Below are 8820 nucleotides of genomic sequence, written 5' to 3'. Positions count from 1 at the left end.
GAAAGAGGCCCTCAAGTGCCCAAAAGAAACCCAAGAAACCTATATCAAACTGAGAAAATCTCATTTGATCTGTATATTATACCATCTCTACTAAAGATCTATTCTGTTCTCTTCTCAACCTATTCCCAGTTAAGATTTCAGAAATCTGGATTGGACTTGTGAAATATGTGGTAGGGAAGATACTTGCATGATAGAGTGTGTTGTTTATATTTCCAGGATTTGATTAGTATTTATTTCGGTGTTCATAGTTAAGCAATTACAACATGATAACACAGTTTATATGCAGACCTAGACACAGTCAGGATATCTTAAAGGATGACATCAGTATACTCACCTACTACGATGAATCTTTGTGCATACCTTGATCGCGGGGGTATATCCTGAAGTGGGACACGCTAGTATATCAGTAATAAAATTACCTTAACATATCATACGGTAATGGTACTTGAAATGTTCATGTATTTTGTTTAAGTGGACAAACATACTGGTAATCGTCTTGAACTGCTTTTCACGAAAAATTAAATAAATAATAATCTCATTGTGTGAAACAGTTTGATTGTGCTGATATGATCTTCTTACCAGTGATTCTCACAAAAATAGAGTGTTTATTGTTTTGTATTTACTTGCTTTCAGAAAAATATAAAAATCCAAAAAATAGTGTCATTTTCTGTTTAAAATTCTTAACGTACGGAAAACTGTTATTCTTGGAGGAATTGTTACTGATAGGGGGAGACGGTGTTAGAAAGTGAGTTCAAAATTTTCAATCAGGCATGTTCTTCTGTGTTGGACAAAAAGTTTTGCGTGTTGGTGATAAGTTGAAAAAGCTTAATCTGTTATACAGTTTAACTATCTCTTGAAAAATAATAATTTGTTTAACTTTGTTGAAAAATTCTTATGGTTTCTCGAGATGTTTGTTTTATAGTATACAGATTGAAGCAGTTTGTTGCTGAGAAGTTGCTGTGAAGTGTGAAGATGAGAGTTTGATTGGATGCATGGTAGAACCTCCTTTCTATATTGCAGACAAAGTTGAAGAGTTTAAAGATTGCTGTGCAAATGCTAAACTGGAGTTTACTCGAGTGCTAACGTGTTGAAGATTTGGTGATTGGATGCATCAGCTTAGGGGGAGTCTGTTGCTGACAGAAGCTATTGAAGCTGAAGCTATCCAAAGACCAAAGACAGTGCAAGATTACTTGAAGATTGCAAGAAGACTAAAGACAAAGTTTTGACTGAAGACAAAGTTTTTATGAAGCTATTGTCAAGGGGGAGTTTGTTGGTGCATGTTTGTGACAACAGCTTAGATTTGGTTTTTGGATATCTTCAGCTTCAATAGCTTTTGTCAGCAACAAGGTATGCACAAAGATTACTCGTAGTAGGTGAGTATACTGAATTCATCCGCTTTGTTTTACAACGATAGATAATTGGTGATCAGGTCAGTACATCCGTACAACAAAGAGACCAATATCTAACGAGGGCTAAGACAAACACCAATTTTTGGTACGATTTATGCATTTTGCACTTTTGAATGACTCTCTAGGAGAGCTTCCTCATTTTCAAAGTTTTGGCATCTTTAGCTCTTCTAAGATATCTTAGTTATGCCTAGGTCAGCATGTATTTGGATGCAGCAGAAGGACAACCCTGATATCCCCGGATGAAATAACAGTATAAAGACCCAAAACCTCAGATTTTGGCAATCTATCAACACAAGATTTAAGGTTATTAAACCATATGCCACTGATGTGTTCCCCACTCATACTCAGTTCGTTAAGTTTATATCACATTCGTAAGTTGATTATTTCACGCTTTTTGCCTACTTGTACAAAATATGATGAAGCTGCTATCACACTTATGCAATTTAATTCAATTTTAGTGTGACAGGCTAACTTGCTGATGTACTATCATTTCTTCTCTTTCACGTAGTGATAACACATTTTTTATTTTCTATATTTTTTTTATTTTTTTATGTTTTTCATTTTCCCTTGTTTTTTGGATTTTTTTTTTAAATTTTATAACTTTTACTTACTCCCCCTAAACACACGCACTAACTAAACTCTTTTTGGCTTAGGGAAATTTCTCCCCCTATTTTTTTGTTTTTATTGAGTAAGTTTCAAAAACACAAACAGACTCCCACTTTAGCTTTGACAACAATTTTTCACTTTAGAAGTTTAGTATAATCATACCAATCACTAAAGTAAATAGTTCGTTACCAATGTTACCCTACTATTCACCTCAGATGCTTTACAGAAATAACCACTATTGAACATATCAAATAGTCATTCTTGGTCATCCTGCACACACTCAACAACTCAGTTAGACTTGAGAACCCAAACCTTACCGGTTTTGGGTCAACCATAAACATCCACGTAAGATGCTTCTTGATGTGTGTAAAATGCAATATATAAAATACATCAATTGAGGCATAAAACTAACCCTTTTTAGTACTAATGTTGGAAAAAGTGTGCTTTTGTCTTCCTTTTGTATTTTCAGGATTAAATGAACATAAATGAACAGAAGGAACAAATATGCAGCAAAATCTAACCTAAATACAGGAAAAGGAATAAATGTGGCATGCTCGACCCCTCGACAGCATATTCCCAAGCAAAAACAAAGAAACAGAAGGCTGACCACGGCCCCGTGCCCAGCAGACACGGGGGAGTGGCCAAGTGTCTGCAGAAAAGACAAAGTTGTAGAAGCTTCTATTCCCAGCACGGGGGCCTGCCCAGCTCCACACGGGTCGTGGTCAACGCTAAGATTCGCAAAATCTTCCAAATCTTGATAGTACAGATACGCTTCTGCACACGGGGCCGTGCCCAGCGGACACGGGGGCTTGTGGAGCTAATGCAGACAAATTGCAATTAATGAAGAAAGAGAAAAAGGATGGACACGGGTCCGTGTCCGGGCTTCTGTGTAGGCTATAATTATGGGTGCTTGGTCCACTTCAAAGGCATCCCTTGGCAAACCACCTCTCTCCCACTTCACCCACACTCCACCACCACTACAACCCACATCCACCACCATCATCCATCATCCATCATAGAGTGTGTGTAGTAGTCTCGGGATCCAAGATTGATAGTAAGAGTTCTTGACAATCAAAGGCCATGTTTGCCTAAGTCTCTTACATCACTTGGTGAAGACAAGCATTTAGTGTAATACTTTTTATTTTTAATCTTTTCACACTTTTTATTTGGTTTTGTATTAATGACTTTAATAACTAGTTTTTTATGTTGAATGTGAAACTTCCTTATCATTTATCCGTGGTGTCTTGGCATCATTTTACTGTCTATATAAAATAAAAGATTTCCACCATTCATATCTCTACGGTCTATATAGAGATATGTTGGCTACCTGGTCGGGGGTTAAGGGAATGGTTTGGTAAGGTTTTTGCCTTGTTCAGTGTATAGATCCTGCAAGGACCTGGGTCAAGCTTACTAGGACCTCCTTCAATACCCACTGGTATTAGATGGCGGGGGTGCGAATGGCTTGATCCCCTTATATGTAAACTACTATTAATACATTAACCCAGCTACTTGGGATTGTATCCCTGCTGACTCAAACCACTTAGCCGAGGGTAACGTCACCTTCAAAAGAGGGGCCTACCACATTACGCATTAATAACTTAATTAATTATCTTTCAATATTCCGACCCTTTAGGATTGTATCCTTGCTGACTCAAACTACTGGGTTGAGGGTAACGTCACCTCCAAAAGAGGGGCCTACTACTATAACTAAGATAATCTCTTAAAAAGTGCAAAAATGCGGAAATCATCAAAGGTTACACTAAAGGCGAGTCGGATCCAAGTGATTCATCTTGTCAATTTGTTTCTATTTTATTTTTCAGCATTTTTAGTTTTTTTATTTTCATGTTTAAAACCTTTTCTAAAATTTTGATTTGATTAGACCTTGAGGATAAACCGATACTAAAAGCTCTTGCGTCCTTGGACGACCTCGGCATCTTACCAACGCTACACTACACCCACGATGGGTGCACTTACCCATATGTGTGTTTAGTGTTAGTAGAATATCGTGTTTTATAAATTTAAAACTTGACTAAAGTGTTAAAAAGGGCTTAAAATATCAATAAAAACATATAACACACTACACACATCAAGTTTTTGGCGCCGTTGCCGAGGAGACACGGATTTTAAAAAATTAAATCTCGAAATGGAATCCCATTCAAAGTCAATGGCCAACGGCTAAAGCTCTATCAAGGATTTATTGAGGATGAAGAGGAGGAAATCTCGCTACAAGCGGCCGACGAATAAACGAAGGTTTGAGTATCAACATCGTATCTTGTAAGTAATGGACGTCGGGAAAGCTTCTAAATCGGTAAAATTTCTAAAACCAAGTTTCGGGAAATAGGGCACTCACACGTGCGCTTATAAAAAAAATTTGCCCGCCCACGGGGCCGTGTTCGCGTAACTGACGGGGATAAAACCCCTTTTTCCTTCATTTCTTCATTTCAACACGCCTCGTTTCCCCAAGAACTCTCTGGTTCCACCGGAAATTTCTGCAGATTTTCACGTTCCTCCGACTTCTAACAACGTCAAGGTATGATTCTATCATCATAGTTAGTTAGTTTAATCACTTGCATGTAGTTTAACATAAAAAATTTGGGGAAAAATCTAGGGTTCTTCAACTTCAACCGAATCAAACCTCAAATTTTTGCTTAGATCTGTTAGTAATAGTAAAGATGTATGTTATAGGAAGTAAATCAACTTGAATTGTTTGTAGATTTGCCCGATTTCAAGCAAAAACCTCAAACCCTTGTTTTCGAACCGAAAAAGATGAAATTGAAGGGGTAAACGGTTTGTTTTGAGAAAAACGGCACTTGGGATTTCATTTTCGGGGAAAAATGCCCCTACTCAACCAAAAATTTTCAAGTTTTCGGGACCGGGTCGAAAAATTGGGTTTTTGGGAAACAGACCGCCTGAGCACGGGGGCGTGTCCAGCTAACTTCCGGCGAACATGGGGCGTGTCCAGTGAACACGGGGCCGTGTTCAGCTGGCTGTTTTTAGTTTTCTTCAAAAAAATTACTGTTTCGTGCTAATTGTTTTGTGTTTTCTTTCAGATGGCCAGGAAGTTTACGAGATTCAACCAGAATGAGTGGGCTGCTCAAGTTCGGTTTGCAATTCTAAAGACAAGGCCCGAAGAAAACCCACGACAAGTCTGCCTAGAAACCTTAGAAGCGGTAGGGCAGCTTGACCGCTTCAACACGCTAGTCACTGATCCATTGAGGGCAGCTCTTTGCACTAGGCTCCACTCGGTTCATGAGTACAACATGGAGTTCTATAGCACACTTGCCTTCAAGGGAAAAGCGGAGCCTTTTGATAACGAGGGGGTGGAATTTCGTTGTGCAGGGAATATGCTTTTTATATCAATTGCACAATTTGGGGCAATCATTGGGTTATATTCCGAAGAGGATGCTAGAGATGAGGAGAACACGGGTGGTCTCCGTGAACTCTCACAAGAACAACGTCAAGCAGCATGGGCCCAAATTGGAGAAGGACACTATAACCCAAGCCAGACCAAGAGCACACAGTTGTGGGACCCTCTCTACCGCTACATTCATAGGGTCCTCAGCAACTCCCTCTGCCAAAGGCATGACAGTACTGGTGTTGTAGGATTGTGTGATCTGACTATCCTCTACTGCATTCACAATCGTGTACACCTCGATGTTCCACACCTGCTACTTCGCAACATGCACTTGAACCAACTAGCTAATCCCCCGACCCCAATCTTCTATGGAGGGTGGATCTACCACCTCTTCAAGCATTTCGTGCAAGGGATGCCAAGGTCCTTCCATAGGGGCCCATGGTCGGGTAAGGTGGACCTCGTCATATGCCGCTTAATGGGGATTATTAATGAAGCGAATGACGGAACAATCAGATTTCAAACGGTTCAAGGACATGTGTGGAACCCACAAGAGGCTCTCGTCCTTCACGCCCCACAAATCCGTCCTCCTCCCCAGTTCCAGTATCAGCATCATGGTGATCCGGGCCAATCCTCATCTCAAGGAGGTGGTTTTCCTAATTTTCAAAGTTTACATGATCTCTAGCAGGAAAACCTCATGTGCACCAGAAATACCTACAATATGGCAAGAAACACATACACTCGAGTCAGAGTTATAGAGAGGAACATCTCCGAAATTCAGGATGACATCGGCAGCATCCGGGAGTACATGGCGGGCCAAGGAGGAGATAACGAGGACGACGATATGGATTGAGCTGGAGGCAGTGGGAGGTGATGTAACACGGTTGAAGGTCCTAACAGGTTAACCCCTTTGCTCTTACAAACAATTTCATGGCCTGCGAGCCATTGTTGAACAATTTACTTTCCGTAACTCTTTTACTTTCCTGCATTTTTCTTTTTTTTTTTTTGGTTTGTGTTGTGGATGTTAAACTTATGGTAAGGTAGGATGTTTGTTATTTGTGTGGTGTGGTATTTTTAAGTAAAACAGGTACCAAGGACGCTTGGGAGCACTAAGTATTAGTGCTACATAAGCCCGGAAACCAGAACCGAAAGCCAAAACCTGCTTTCAAGGATTGCAAATTGTCAACATGGGGCCGCGCCCAGCCAGCACGCCCCCGTGCCCACCGCCCAGTACCTGCTGTTTGTTTAATTTCTGCCCAACACGGGGTCGTGTTCACCAGGCACACCCCCGTGTCCACCTTCTGTAAGTTTTCATTATCAGCAATCTGACCACGGAGTCGTGCTCACCCAGCACGGGGTCGTGGCCAGATGCCCAGTAACATCAAAACCTTGTTTTAAACACCTTTTTACACATTCAATCAACCTAAAAACTTATTTTGCAACACATTGAGGACAATGTGTAATTTAAGTGTGGGGGAGATGTTAAAACCTTGAATTTTGCAAGTCCTAATAACAAGCTTTACACAAAACTCGATTGGAACCGCTAATCACCCCAATTTTTTTCAAAAACATTTCATTTTTTTGTCCTGGTTTAATTTGGGAGTAACAAGTTCTAAAAAGGTTATATTTTTACAAATTTACAACCGATAGCGTCGTGATAAAAAAAACCAACATAAGAAAATTATGAAATAGCATGACAAATCTAGTTAAAATTTGATTATATATACTCGATCACATTATAAACCCATTCCCACAAAAAGTGAGTTTTGAGCCTTTATTGAGCATAAAAGCATACATCTTTAAATTAAATGCTCATTTTTCGTTTCTTTTGTGAATAGCCGCTTGGTTTCTTACAACTCTAGAACTTGCCATGACGATACATTCCCGGTCCTTACCAACTTAAACCCAAGTAAGTAAATGATGGAGGCATTAGGACTAACCTTTTTTCTTTTCAACACCATTATTTTTCATTTTTTTATCACCTACCCAAAATCCTCCTAGTTAACCCCTTTGAGCCTAAACCTTTTCGTTTCTAAACCCATAAAACAAACACCCTTTACTTTTAAACCCTTTATTTTAGTAAAAGCTCGGTTTTCTTGTGATGCTCCTTATCAAAAAAAAAAGAAGTATAGCAATAAACAAACAAGTTCCTCAAAGAAACTTTGTTTGAAAATGCTTTGTTTGAATAAAAGTCACAAAAACAAAAAGCTTTACGACGACAGATGCTTTTTACGCTTTTCGCCCTTTCTACTAACCACTAACCCAAAACCACCTACCTTTAACCCAAGCCTAACCCTTCCCCAAGTCCTCTTGATATTTACAAAGGATTATAGTTAAAAATGAGAAGAGTTGATTGCTTGGCAAGCACATGGTAGAAGTAAGTTCCATGCCGGTCTCGAGTGTTTCACAAAAATACATCTTCGGCCGAGTGTTGAGTGATCTCCCGTGAGGTATGTGAACTTGTATATAAATGGAATTTTAAAGAGGCATGTTATGCCCAAATAAGTAATTTCTCTTATGAAACGTTCTAAATAAATCATAACGAATAGGATTGTAAATAACATAAAAATAAAACCTAATAAAAGATCTTGGATTCCCGACACTCAAGACAAGCCCAAAACTTCTCTTCTACCCATTACATTTGGGAGTGTAAGCCACATTATAAAGAGTTTTGCTTGAGGACAAGCAAAGATTCAAGTGTGGGGGTATTTGATGTGTGTAAAATGCAACATATAAAATACATCAATTGAGGCATAAAACTAACCCTTTTTTTAGTACTAATGTTGAAAAAAGTGTGCTTTTGTCTTCCTTTTGTATTTTCAGGATTAAATGAGCATAAATGCACAAAAGGAACAAATATGCAGCAAAATCTAACCTAAATACAAGAAAAGGAATAAACATGGCATGCCCGACCCCTCGACAGCATATTCCCAAGCAAAAACAAAGAAACAGAAGGCTGACCATGGCCCCATGGCCAGCGGACACGGGGGCGTGGCCAAGTGTCTGCAGAAAATACAAAGTTGTAGAAGCTTCTATTCCCAGCATGGGGGGCGTGCCCAGCTCCACACGGGTCGTGGTCAACGCTAAGATTTGTATAATCTTCCAAATCTTGATAGTACAGATAGCTTCTGCACACGGGGCCGTGCCCAGCGGACACGGGGGCTTGTGGAGCTAATGCAGACAAATTGCAATTAATGAAGAAAGAGAAAAAGGATGGACACGGGGCCGTGTCCGGGCTTCTGTGTAGGCTATAATTATGGGTGTTTGGTCCACTTCAAAGGCATCCCTTGGCAAACCACCTCTCTCCCACTTCACCCACACTCCACCACCACTACAACCCACATCCACCACCATCATCCATCATAGAGTGTGTGTAGTAGTCTCGGGATCCAAGATTGATAGTAAGAGTTCTTGACAATCAAAGGTCATGTTTGCCTAAGTCTCTTACATCAC

Source organism: Helianthus annuus, chromosome 2, assembly GCF_002127325.2.
Source record: "Helianthus annuus cultivar XRQ/B chromosome 2, HanXRQr2.0-SUNRISE, whole genome shotgun sequence".
Lineage (NCBI taxonomy): Eukaryota > Viridiplantae > Streptophyta > Magnoliopsida > Asterales > Asteraceae > Helianthus > Helianthus annuus.
This window is presented reverse-complemented; position numbering follows the sequence as displayed.